The sequence below is a fragment of the Mobula birostris genome, chromosome 9 (genome assembly GCF_030028105.1).
Source record: "Mobula birostris isolate sMobBir1 chromosome 9, sMobBir1.hap1, whole genome shotgun sequence".
Lineage (NCBI taxonomy): Eukaryota > Metazoa > Chordata > Chondrichthyes > Myliobatiformes > Myliobatidae > Mobula > Mobula birostris.
This window is the reverse complement of record NC_092378.1, coordinates 24,474,570-24,488,352: the sequence shown is the minus strand read 5'-3', so window position 1 is coordinate 24,488,352 and position 13,783 is coordinate 24,474,570. Positions and strand designations below refer to the sequence as shown.

Sequence of the window (13,783 nt, the reverse complement as noted above, 5' to 3'; positions counted from 1 at the left end):
ACAACTCTGGAAACATAGGATCACCATGAGCTGGCCATCCTTGCACGGTGATGTCATTGACTTTTCACTATGTCAGGTCATTTCATTCCTTGTTTCTCTTTGTATTTCCAAATTTAATACTGGCAACCGGTCCACCAATGCTGTGTGAAACACTTCAGCTGGGTCACTGAATGAAGACCTTCCTTCCTCAGTTGCCAACAGTGAAAGACATGATAAGCCATCAGCATTGCTGTGTTGTTTGATACCCTTGAACTCTATGTCGTAAGAGTGGACTCCTAGGAAAAGTGCCCAACATTGCAACTGGGTATCATACATCACTGGGATTACCTTCCTGGGACTGAAACTAGACACAGGGGTTCATGGTCTGTCACTAGAGTAAACTTTTGTCCATAGAGGTAATGCTGGAACTTCTTTATTCCCCATACTAGACTAAAGGCCTCTCAGTCAATCTGTACGTAGTTGCTTTCTGTGCTCATCAGTGATCTCGAAGCAAATGCAATCAGACATTCAGATCCATCTTTTATAGTGTGTGACAAAAAGGGCACCAATGCCATAAGGGGATGCGTCGCAAGCCCGTCTGATGGGCACGGATGGGTCATAATGGGTGAACAGTTCATCGGATGTTATTAGTCTCTTTGTTTCATTGAATGCTCTTTCACATCTTTCTGACCAATCCCACTTTGCTCCTGTCTGCAACAGTGTGTTTAATGGATGCAGCACTGTCACAAAATTTGGGAGAAACCGATGGTAGTAGTTTACCGGGCCCAAGTATAACCTGAATTATGACACAATTTCCAGTTTGGATGCCTATAGCACTGCTTCAGTCTTCTCTTGTGACCTATATAAGCCCTGCTTGTCAAAGTCATGTACACAATATGAGATTACATTTTTGAAAAATTCACAATTCTCTTTCTTTGTGTGCACACCACACTCACTCAGCCTGGTAAGCACTTCACCAAGGTTCTGGAGGTGCTCTTCATCATTTTTGCTAGACACAATGATGTAATCAAGGTAACACTGGGATATCTTGGAGCATTTGGTCCATTGCCCTTTGCCAAAGACAAGATGATTATTCTGGAACAGTCCCTTGTGAGTGCTGATTGTGAGGAACTTCCTGCTTGACTCCCTAATCTCCATTTGCAGATAGGTTTGTGACAAATCAATCTTTGTAAACCCCTCCCCACCTGCCAAAGATGCAAAGATATCTTCTATATATGGCAGAGGATACTGCACAGTACACAGCATGGGATTGATGTTCACTTTGAAGTCCCCACTTATGCGAACAGCTCCAGCCCTCCCTTTCTTGATCACCAGGACAGTAGGCATGGCCAATCACTCCACGTGACCCTTGAGAGAACAACAAACACCTCCAAGCTCTGAAGTTCTGCATCCACTTTAGGATGCAGTGTGTAAAGCACTGGACGCACTTTATGGAATCTTGGTGTTGCTGCTTCATCCTGGTCAATTCTAGCCTTCATGCCTTTGAGTTTACCAACATCTTTCTCAAAAACCTTCTCATTAGCATTAAGCAGCTGTGACAGACTCTGGTTAGTGCTACCATTTGGGCTGCAGTTGCCTGTTGATGACATATTGAGAGCTTTAACTGTGTGCCAGTCTAGTTGAATTTTTCTCAACTATTCACATCCAAAATGTGCTGGCCCTCCACTTTTCAATACATAAAGCTCTAACTGCTGTGTTTGGCTTCCGTATAACACATTCGCTCTTAGTTTGGCTTTGGGAGACACTTTTTCACCTGTGTAGGTCTTTACCATCACCAAGGTCTTTCCTAATGGTCACTTAGAAAACAGTCTACTGTAGTCAGCCTCTGAAATTACAGACAAAGCTGACCCTATATCTAGCTCCATTTTGAGATTTACACCACACACATCTGTTGTGAGCCATGTGATTTTGCAATTCGCTTCAGTAATGCGACGCAGTTCTATGCATGACAGCTCACCTTTGTCAGGCTCTGTGTTGTCTAATTCAGTTTCACGTTCAGTCACTTTATGCATTTGTTTAGTTTCATGTTCGAAACTTTTCCCTCTGTGTGGTTTTTCCCGTTGACTATATTTTTGTTAGCCTTGCACACTCTTTCTATGTGGCCTTGTCTGTGAAAGTTCCTACAAACATTTTCTTTGAACCAACAGTCAAGAGAGGATATGCCACATCGGTAATATTTTTGTCGTTTTGCTCCATTCAGGGATATTTTGAGCATTTCACATTCTAAACTATTTTTCTATAGTTCTGACACATCTTGTTCTGCTGTCTCTGTTGATATTGCAATGGTCAATGCCCATTCTAATATTAGGTCTCTTTATGACAGTAGGCTTTTTTGGGTGTTTTGACAGTGCATGCCACATACAAGCCTATCCCTCAATGCATCGGAAAGTCCATCTCCAATGTTACAGTATTGGGAAAGTTTGTATAATTCTGCAATGTATTCATAAAAGCTTTCATCTTTTGACTAGTTCTTTTTGTGAAATCTAAATTACTCATCTATTACTAGTGGTTATGGGCATCAGTGATTTTGTAAAATTTCAACTATTTCATCGAATGTCTTGCTTGCTGGCTTTCCAGGAGTTACTAAGTTGTGTAAGAGTCTGTAAGTTTTAGCACCCATTAAGCTAAGAAGTGTGGAGACTTTCTGTTCCTCCTCCATCTCATTAGCGTTACAATATACAGTTCAACCCTCTCAGTATATGATTCACTGTCTTCATTAGCACTATTAAATTTGTCAACTTTCTCAACTAAGGCCATTGTCATATTACTTTTCACTTTAGCTTCGCTCAACGTATGTCTCTCACTGTGCACTGTGCTCTGTCACTCGCACATCCCTGTGCTAGCATCCGTGACTGCCTTCTCTGTACTGGTTCACCCTTTCCTCTCACTGTCTCTCTCCCTTTCTCCGAGTTCTGTCATCTCATAACTATCAGTGCAGCTGGTGATATTCACTGACATTCAGGTTCATGCTCACCTGGGCAACTACATATCAAATTAAAAAAGGCATGCACTTGGAGGTGAAGTAAATGTGTTTATTCACTTTGTAGAGAGAACAACAAATCAATGTGCATGGGTAAGTTATCAGTCAATAATTAATACTAAGGGGAATCATTGCACTGAAATAAACAGATCCGTGCACTACAGAAAGAAATAACTGATAAATAAACAAACAAACAATAAATATCAAGAACATGAGATGAGGAGTCCTTGAAAGTGAGTCCAGAGGTTGTGGGAACATTTCAGTGATGGGGCAAGTGAAGTTAAGTGAAGTTATCCCCTTTGGTTTGACAGCCTAATAGTTGAGGGGTAATAATTGTCCCTGAATCTAGTTATGAGAGTCCTGTGGCTCCTGTACCTTCTACCTGATGGCAACAGTGAGAAGAGAGCATGACCTGTGTGGTAAGGCTCCATGATGATGAATGCTGCTTTCTTGTGACAACACTCCGTGTAGATGTGCTCAGTGACGGGGAGGGTTTTAGCTGTACTGAACTGAGCCTTATCCACTACCCCTTGTAAGATCTTCCATTCAAGGGCATTAGTGTTTCCATACCAGGCTGTGATGTAGCCAGTTAATACATTCTCCACCACACATCTATAGAAGTCTGTCAAAGTTTTTGATCTCATGCCAAATCTTCGCAAACTCCTAAGGAAGTAGAAGTGCTGCCATGCTTTCTTCCTTGGTGTTATCGTTCCTCTGAAATGATAACACCAAGGAATTTAAAGTTGCTGACCCTCTCCACCACTGATGAGTAGTGGCTCATGAAGTTAATAATCAGCTCCTTGGTCTTGCTGACATTGAGTGAAAGGTTGTTGTTGTGGCACCACTCAACCAGATTTTCAATCTCCCTCCCATATGCTGATTTATCACCACCTTTGATTTGACCAATGACAGTGATATCATCAACAAACTTAAGTATAGCATTGGAGCTGTGCTTAGTCTCACAGTCATAAGTGTAAAGCCAGTTGACCAAGGGGCTAAGTGTACAGCCTTATGGCACACCTGACCTGATGGAGATTGTGGAGGAGATGTTGTTGCCAATCTAAACTGACTGGGGTCTGCAAATGAGGAAATCGAGGATCCAATTGCACGTGGAGATATTGAGGCTAAGGTCTTGAAGTCTATTGATTAGCTTCGAGGGAATGATAGTGTTTAATGCCAAGCTGTAGCTGATAAAGAGCATCCTGATGTAAGCCTCTTGGCTGTCCAGATGTTCCAGAGTTGAGTGAGGAGTCAAGGAAATGGCACCTGCAATGGACTTTTTGTGCCAGTATGCAAATTAAAGTGGATATAATCCAAGTCACTTCTCAGGCAGAAGCTGAAATGTTTCATTGCAAAACCTCTCTTAACCCTTCATCACTGTGGATGTAAGTGCTACTGGACAATAGTCATTGAGACACGTAAGTGAAGCTGGCTCAAAGCAGGTGGGTACCTCAGACTGCCAAAGTGAGAGGTTAAATATCTGAGTAGCACTCCGGCCAGTGGATCAGCACAGATCTTTAGTACTTGGCCAGGCACCCCATCTGGGCCAGATGCTTTCCATGAGCTCCCGAACGATGCTCGCAGATCAGCCTCAAAGACTAAACTCACAGGGTCATTGAGGGCTGTGGGAGTTCGTGATGTTTCCTCCATGTTTTATCCTCAGAAAATAAGTTTTAATAAAAGTGTCCATTTTTTGCAGTAACCTGGCAGAAAATTACTGAAAATACTGAGAAAAAATAAAGCTGGCCCATTGTAGTTTCATTCTATAGTTTCTCAATAAAATAAATGATTTTAGTTGAAAATCATTCAAAGTACACATTCATGTAAAAATATACAATAAGAAATCCCATAATTTCAACTTAAAGGCAGTGAATTTTCAAAATTTTGAACTGATAGTGCAAAAAGTTTCTTGCTTCAATTTTGATTTAGGTGGATTAGACTTTCAACCAGCATGAAATTCATAGAGATCTTGAGTTCAGGTGATTTTCAGAATGGCTCAATTACAATTTAGAATCCCTGAACCTTTTGCAATAGTTCAATTAACTCCACCTAGATAGTGCTGGAAGCTGGCTTCAAAACTAGTGGAAAAGAATACATCCTCCAGCATGTTTAGGAGTTTGGAATTTATGGAATCTCTCAATTTTTTTTATATGCCATATCCTAAAGAGTACAAGCCTCCACTCAAGGATCCTGCCCACTCATGTTTACATGGGCTGAACCCAGAGCTGGGCAAACAGCTCTGGGCAGCAAATAGGCCATGGGTGATGCAGTATGAAAGCCCTGCTACTGATAGACCCAGACTTATTTCCTTACTGCAGAGAAGGAGGTTATTCAGCCCATCAATACTGTGCCAGCTCATGGTGCAATCCTATTAATCGCATCAGCCATTCTTGTTTCTTCCCACATTTCCATCAATTCTCCACAGATCCTACAGACCAGGGCCAATTTACAGTGGCCATCTAACTTGCCAACCTGCAACCTGTTGGGAGGTGGGAGGAAACTGTAGCACATCGGGGAAACTCACGTGTTCTCAGGGAGAACAGAAAACTCGACACCAGAGGCAACTGCAGTCTACTAAATATGATGCTGGAAAGGCAGCAAAGAACAAGTTGACATTTTTCCATAGTGCAGGACAGTGTTCACAGATTGCTTTCTGCAACACTGTCATGACCTTCTGAGTGAAGAAATTTCTCCTCATCTTCACCTTAAACATTTCACTCTTCACCCTTAACCCATGACCTCTAGTTGTAGTCCCACTGAACCTCAGTGGAAAAAGCCTGTTTGCATTTATCCTATCTATACCCCTCATAATGTTATATACCTTTATCAAATCTGCCTTCAATCTTCTGCATTCCATGGAATAAAGTCTTAACCTATTCAGTTTTTCCTTATAACTCAGGTCCTACAGTCCCAGCAACATCCATGTAAATTTTCACTGTACTCTTTCAACCTTATTTGCATCTCTCCTGTAGGTGGGTGACCAAAACTGCACACAATACTCTAAATTAGATCTCACCAACATCTTATACAATTTCAACATAACCTCGCATCTCCCATACTCAGCACTTTGATTTATGAAGGCCATTGTGCCAAACACTATCCTTACAACCCTATCTGCATGTGCCACCACTTTAAATGAATTATGGATGAACTATGAACAGTGCCTTACTTTGACTGTGTAACACCTACCCTGGTTGGTCCTACCAAAGTGCAACACCTCACACTTGTCTGCATTAAAATCCATCTGCCATTTTTCAGCTCATTTTTTCAGCTTGTCCGAATACCTCAGCAAGCTCTGATAGTCTTCCTTGCTGTCTACTACACCCCCATTCTTGGTGTCATCTGCAAATTTGCTGATTCAGTTAACCACATTATCATCCAGATCATTGATATAGATGACAAATAACAAAGGACCCAGCACTGATCTCTTGTGGCACACTACTAGTCACAGGCTTCCAGTCAGACAGGCAACCATCTACTACCACTCTCTGGCTTCTCCCAAAAAGCCAAAGTCTAATCCAATTTTACTCCCTCATCTGGAATGCCGAGTGACTGAACATTCCTGACAATCCTTCCATGCAGGGCCTTGTTAAATGCTTTCCCTGGTAACGTCACTGGAAAACTCGTTAAGATTGGTTAGACATGACCTACCACAAAAACCCCATATTAACTATACCTAATCAGTCCCTGCCTATCCAAATACTCACATATATGGTCCCTTAGAATACCTTCCAATAACCTTCCCACCCCTGATGTCAGGCTCACCATCCTATAATTTCCTGGTTTCTTTTTACAGCATTTCTTAAACTGTGGAGCAACGTTAGCTATCTTCCATTCTCAGGGATCTCACCTGTCACTAAGGGTGATGCAAATGTCTCTGCTAGGGCCCCCGCAATTTCTGCACCTGCCTCCAACAGGGCCCTAGGGAAAACCTTATCAGGCCCTGGGGATATCTCGGCCTTAATTAGCTTCAAGGCAACAAACACCTCCTCCTCTGAAATCTGTACAGAACCCATAACCTCCCTGCTGCTTTGCTTCATTTCTATAGAATTTGCGTTCATCTCCCTAGTAAATACAAATGCAAAATATCCATTTAAGATCTCACCCATCTCTTTTGGCTCCACTCATGGATTATCTCTGATCTTCCAGAGGACCAATTTTGTCCTTTTCAATCATTTTTCTCTTAGCATACCTGCAGAATGCCTTAGGATTCTCCTTCATCCTGTCTGCTAGGGCAACCTAATGCTTTATTTTAGACTTTCAGATTCCATCTTAAGTGTTCCCTTGCATTTTTTATACCCCATAAGTAGTCTATTTGTTCCCACCAGCCTGTACTCACTATGCATCTCCTTTCTTGTTCTTCACCAGAGCCTCAATATGTCTTGAAAACCAAGGTTCCCTAAACCTGTTACCTTTACCTTTGATTCTGACAAGCACATACAAGCTTTGTACTCTCAAAATTTCACTTTTGAGGGCCTCCCACTTACCAAGTACACCTTTGACAGAAAACAATCTGTCCCAATCCACACTTGCCAGATCCTTTCTGACACCATCAAAATTGGCCTTCCTCCAGTTTAGAATTTCAACCTGCAGACTCTGTCACTGGAACTTCTACGTACTGATTAAGAGACTTTTGACAAACTCGATTCCATCTAGTCCTTTAATAATATGTCAGTCCCAGTCAATGTATGGATAGTTAAAATCCCCTACAATAAAACCCTTATTTTTCTTGCAACAGTCTGCAATCTCTCTAGAAATTTGTTCCTCTAAATTCAATGGACCGTTGGGTTGTCTATAATTTATTCTATTAATGTGAAATAAGGAATACTTTTCTTATTCCTCAGTTCCACCCATAAAGCCTCACTAGATGAGTTCTCCAGACTGTCCTGATTGAGCACTACTGTGACATTTCCCCTGACTATTAACTCCACTTTCCCCTTTTTTCCTCCCACTCTGTCATGTTTAAAACAATGGAGCCCCAGAATATTGAGCTGTCAGTCCTGCTCCTCCTGCAACCAAGTCTCACTAAAGGCTACAGTAGCATAATTCCATGTGCTGATCCATGCCCTGAGCTCAGCTGCCTTTCATACATCAAAGTATACGTAACTCAGAACGTTAGTCACTCAATGCTCATCCTTTTGATTTCTGACTTTGTCTGAGGACTTAACACCATATGTCTCCACTGTCTGTTCTGGCACAAACACAAAATAATCTGCAGATGCTGGGGTCAAAGCAACACTCACAACATGCTGGAGGAGCTCAGCAGGTCAGGCAGCATCTGAGGAAACGATGAGTCAATGTTTCGGGCCGGAAACCTTCATCCTGATGAAGGGTTCCGGCCCGAAACGTCGACTCATCGTTTCCACAGATGCTGCCCGATCTGTTCTGGCACTCTGGTTCCCATCTTCTTGCAACTCTATTTTAACCCCCACCACCACCATGCAGCACTAACAAACATTCCTGCTAAGCTGTTAGTCTCTCTCCAGTTCAGGTGCAAACTGTCTCTTCTGTACAGGTCCCACCTTCCCTGAAAGATAGCCCAATAATCCAAAAATCTGACGTCCTCCCTCCTACACCAACTCTTTAGCCACTTGTTAAACTATACGATCTTCCTATTTCTGGCCTGACTAGTACATGGCATGGGTAGCTATCCTGAGAACACAAACCCGGAGGTTCAGTCCTTTAGCTTAGCACCTAATTCCCTGAATGTATTTTGCAGATCTTCGTCACTCATCCTACTCATGTCATTGTACCTCCATGAACCACAACCTCACCATCCCACTTAAGAATGCTGAGGGTTCGGTCCGAGATGTCCCATATCCTGGCACCCAGGAGGCAACATACCATTCAGGAATCTCGTTCTTGTCCACAGAACTTCTTTTTCTTTGTTCCCATATCTAACCAATCCCCAATCACCACAGCTCCTCTCTTCTTCACCCTTCCCTTCCTGAGTCACAAAGCCAGACTCAATGCCAGAGACCTGACTGCTGTGACTTTACTCTGCTAGGTCATTCCCCCCCCAACAGAATCCAAATTGGCATACCTGTTGTTCAGGGGGATAGCCACAGTGGTACTTTGCACTGGTTGTTTAACCTTTTCCCCTTCCTGACTCTCTCCCAGTCTCCTGTGTCTTGCACCTTGGGTGTAACTACCTTTCTATATGTCCTGTGTATCACCCCCTCTGTCTCCTGAACTATCTGGAGTTCATTCAGTTCCAGCTCCAACTGCTTAATAGGAAGTGTTCCTTTTTAGATGTGGATGCACTTCTTGCAGACAACACACATACAAGTTGCTGGTGGATCCCCCCTCCCCCTCCAACTTTCAAATCCCTTACTCACTCTTCCTTCAGTTAGTCCTGATGAAGGGTCTCGGCCTGAAACGTCGACTGTACCTCTTCCTAGAGATGCTGCCTGGCCTGCTGTGTTCACCAGCAACTTGTATGTGTGTTGCTTGAATTTCCAGCATCTGCAGAATTCCTGTTGTTTGCACTTCTTGCAGATGTTGTTTTCAGGGACACTGGGGGTCTCCCTGCCTTCCCACGTCCCACAAGAGGAGCATTCAACTATCCTGTCCAGCAAGAATGTTGATGAGCAAAACATCCTTCTCTTGGAAAAATTGCTCAACAAACTGAAATGTTGACTCCCCTTTGAATCTGTTTCTTGTTCCCTTGCAAATAACTCACAAACCATGATTTCATCTTTTATGAAGTGAACATAACCAAGAATCAAAGTTGAGTCCAACAACTGCAGAGCAAGTTTTATTGTAATATTGCACAATATGCCTTCCACATTCTCAGACATTTCATCCACAGAGTCAAATCACATTAATTATTTGGTCTGGTAATTCATACTAAACCTACCTTACTGCTAACAGAATCGGTTCTTCTCCAATTATTTGAGGCTTTCCAGATTTACCAATTAAATATTGTATAATCCACACAAACCTACACTGTTTTGCTGTGAAGAGCTGGCAAACATGTTTTGAAGTATTTTTTCTGCTTCTAAAAGTTTTCATGAAGTGACTGAATACATGTCAAGTTTTTGTTTATCAGAGTGTATCCTCTTCCAATGTTCAAAGAGCCTGGATGGCTTCATTGTCGCATTTGAAAAAAAATTGTTTTCACACAACAGACAAATTGGCTGCTGTCGCTTGCTTGCTGCTGGTATAAATCCGTACTTCAGATACTCCACACTATACTGTCTACACTTCTTTTTTCATTTGGTTTGCTTCTGCCATTTTTGTTATGGATTAGCAACCATGGTCAATTGCCTATTGTTTTGGTCCAATCTCAAGCGCTGCAATCGATAAAGGGGAAAGCTATAACATCATCATAGCTCAAGTAAAACCTGACTCCGTGCCTGCTGAAGGTACATAAAGTGGAGCAGTGATATCTCGGTTGGTCTGTGGGCTTGAGAAATGCAGTTATGACCATTCAAAAGGACAGATTCTGAACTTTACCCCATTGAACACCATACCCTAATTCACAGGAATTGCATCACTGCGTGATTGGAGTGTGATATGCCAAATAAATAAGTGAACCTTTGAAATACAGAAGTGTCACATTGCTTTTCAACAACTATAATGCACTTCAAGCAAAGGCTAAGAGAGCAGTGGGTTAGCAAGGGATGAGGTGATTATATGAATATTGTAATCAATTATGAGGCACTGAGGATCAAATGTTTATAATAAGTCATTCGTTTCTTAAATTAAGCCTGTAATCCCTCAGCTGCGCCCTTGTTACCAAGCACCCTTCCCACTGCTCACATCACTATCACCCCCTTAGGAACTCCCACAGCCGCCTGGTGGGGGTGGGGGTAGAGCCACTGCTCTGCATGGACAACGTTAGATCAGGATACAAAATGGGTCTCTGGAGCTATGAGGCAGCAGCTCTGTGCCAGACTCAATAGAATGCAATGCAAGAAGCATCAAATGCCTGGAGCAGTTTTAACAGATTTTAAGTGCCTCTGATGTGAAAAGTAAAATTAAAGCTATTAAAATTGAGTTAAAACATTAAAATGTTATAAAATATAATAAAATCTGTTAAAAGATATGCAGTATATCATTGCAAATATTAACTAAGTAAAATATGTATATTTTTTAATTACCTTATCTATTTGCAGGCTGACACTCCTCAGTGGAATGATTGGGTCTCTGATCTTATGCTGGGTCTGACCACTGGAATGGAGAAGTAATTTCTCAGGTTAAAGCTAGAGAACCTTGGAACCCCCTGCAATTTGCCTATAACCACAATAGGTCTACAGCAGACACGATCTCAATGGCTCTCCACGCAGTCTTGGATCATCTGGACAACTCAAATACCTATGTCAGGATGGTGTTTATTGACTGTGTTCAGTATTTAGCAACATCATTCCTATGCTCCTGATTGAAAGGCTACAGAACCTAGGCCTCTGTATCTCCCTCAGCAAATGGATCCTCAGTTTCCTAACCAGAAGACCACAATCTGTTTGCGGATTGGAAATGACATCTCCATCTCGCTGACAATTGACACGTGCTCCACAGGGATGTGTGCTTAGCCCACTGCTCCACTCTCTCTACACCCATGACTGTGTGGCTAGGCATAGCTGAAACAGTATCTATAAACTCACTGATGATACAACCATTGTTAGAGGAACTTCAGATGGTGACGAGAGGGCGTACAGAAACAAGATCTACCACGTGGTTGAGTGGTGTCACAGTAACAACCTTATTTACACCCAATGTCAGCAACACCAAACAGATGATTGTGGACTTCAAGAAGTGTAAGTCAAGGGAACACAAACCAATCCTTAGAGAGGGATCAGAAGTGGAGAGAGTGAGCAATTTCAGGTTCCTGGGCAAGTGGAGAGAGTGAGCAGTTTCGATATCTCTGAGGACCTAACCTGGATGCAACATACTGATGCAGCTATAAAGAAGGTAAGACAGCAATTGTATTTCATTAGAAACTTGAGGAGATTTGGTTTGTCAACTAAAATATTCAAAAACCTCTACAAACGTACCATGGAGAGCATTCTGAATGGCTGCATCACCGTCTGGTATTGGGGGGTAGGGTCCGGGGGGGGCTTACTGCTCAAGATCGAAATAAGTTGCAGAAACTTGTAAAATTAGTTAGCTCCATCACAGGTACTAGCCTCCATAGTATCCAAGGCATCTTCAAGGAGCAGTGCCTTAGGAAGGCGGCGTCCATCATTAAGAATCCCCACCACCCAGGACATGCCCTCTCCTTATTGCACCAGCAGGACGGAGGTACAGAAGCCTGAAGGCACACACTCAGCGATTCAGGAACAGCTTCTTCCCCTCTGTCATCGGATTTCTGAACCAACATTGAACCCATGAACACTACCTCACTACTTTGTTATTTCTGTCATCTTGCACTGCTGATTTTAACTTAACTATTTAATAGACATATACGTATGTACTTAATGTAAATCAGTTTTTTCCTCTATACTTATTTATCATGTATTTCATTGCACTGCTGCCGTTAAGTTAACAAGTTACATGACATATGCTGGTGATATTAAATCTGATTCTGATTCTGAAGCACTAAGCTCTATCACTGGGCTCAGTGTGGTGGCCTGCGACAAGTCATAGATTCCTGGCAAGATTCTCAGTGAGTCCCGGAATTACGGCAGGACCACATCAAATCTGCAACCACTTTCTATGGAAATTAACCTTCATGAAACTCACTTGTATTTGGTGCAAAGTAACAACAATTTGGATAAGAAATTATGTCAGATTTGAGCCTAGCCTCACTTTTTGGGCTGCATCACTAGGTTTGAGCATATCTGATTACTTCATTCTTCAGTTTTTTTTTTCTCTCTCCCGTGTCGCTGCCCTAAATTGTAAATTTCAGAGGAGGGAGGATTATGTGACAGTGCACATCTCTTTAAATCCAGGGCACACTGAGTAGTAGCTCTCCTATCTTTCCTGTTTCCTTACAATATAAAGAAACCCATCAATCCATTGAAAATATGCCAGAATTTAGAGCATTCTCATCAGTTCAATCTTCCACTTCACTTCCCTATAAGTAATCTCTCTCACATGCCCATCATCTCTGCACCCTACTCCTCACCTCACTTCTCCTTCTACCCACCAACACTCAGTAGCTAATTACCCCAGTGAGACATCTTTAGGGATGAGATAAGCATAGCCGGAGGGAACACCATACAGACGCAAAGTTAACATCCTTATTCCCCGATCAAGATCAAACTCGGGTCACTGAAACTGTGTGGTGGTAGCAAAAAATCTGTACAAGCTTGCTGGCCAACCACCTAGCACCTTCAAGGTTATTATAACCTATTTAACTAACAGTGCTAGGCCAGAGACCTCATTCATTTCACCAGGGACTGTCAGTCTGCAGAAAGGAGAAGGTGAGCTGTTATTCTTAATTATTATAATTTCATTAATATTTGTAATGATTTGTAAATTTTTTGATGTGCTTTTAATGATGGTTTAATATATCAGTCCTTAGGAACTAATGGATTCAGTTCAAGTCTACTAAAGGTAATTACAGACATTTGAGCGCGGCACTTATTTTCTTACCCAAGCATGAAGGTATGTGCACGGCCAACAGTAAGCAGAAAATCAGCAAATACAGTGCACGTAAAAAGATTAATGAATAAATAATAAGCTGCTATTCTGAGTTCAATGAATTAATTTGAAAGTGTATATCAGGTATGTCAAATTAATTATTTTATTGTTAAATGTATATTATTATTGGTGAGCTGTTATCAGTGGAAGTGGAAAGTACTTTTGGTAAGAGAGGAGGATGGTTATGATGATCAGTGGAAGGGAGCAAAATATGTT

The 13,783-nt window shown here is 42.0% G+C and overlaps 1 long non-coding RNA gene across 1 annotated transcript in view; it reads left to right on the top strand.

Annotated features, from left to right (window-relative positions):
• The first annotated feature begins 12,883 nt into the window (after nucleotides 1–12,883).
• The window catches only part of LOC140203336 (uncharacterized), a 53,140-nt gene continuing 52,240 nt past the window's right edge, over nucleotides 12,884–13,783 (top strand). The window contains exons 1-2 of the long non-coding RNA XR_011887343.1: nucleotides 12,884–13,347; nucleotides 13,442–13,480. This is a non-coding gene — a long non-coding RNA (uncharacterized lncRNA). The remainder of the gene's footprint in view (nucleotides 13,348–13,441; nucleotides 13,481–13,783) is intronic.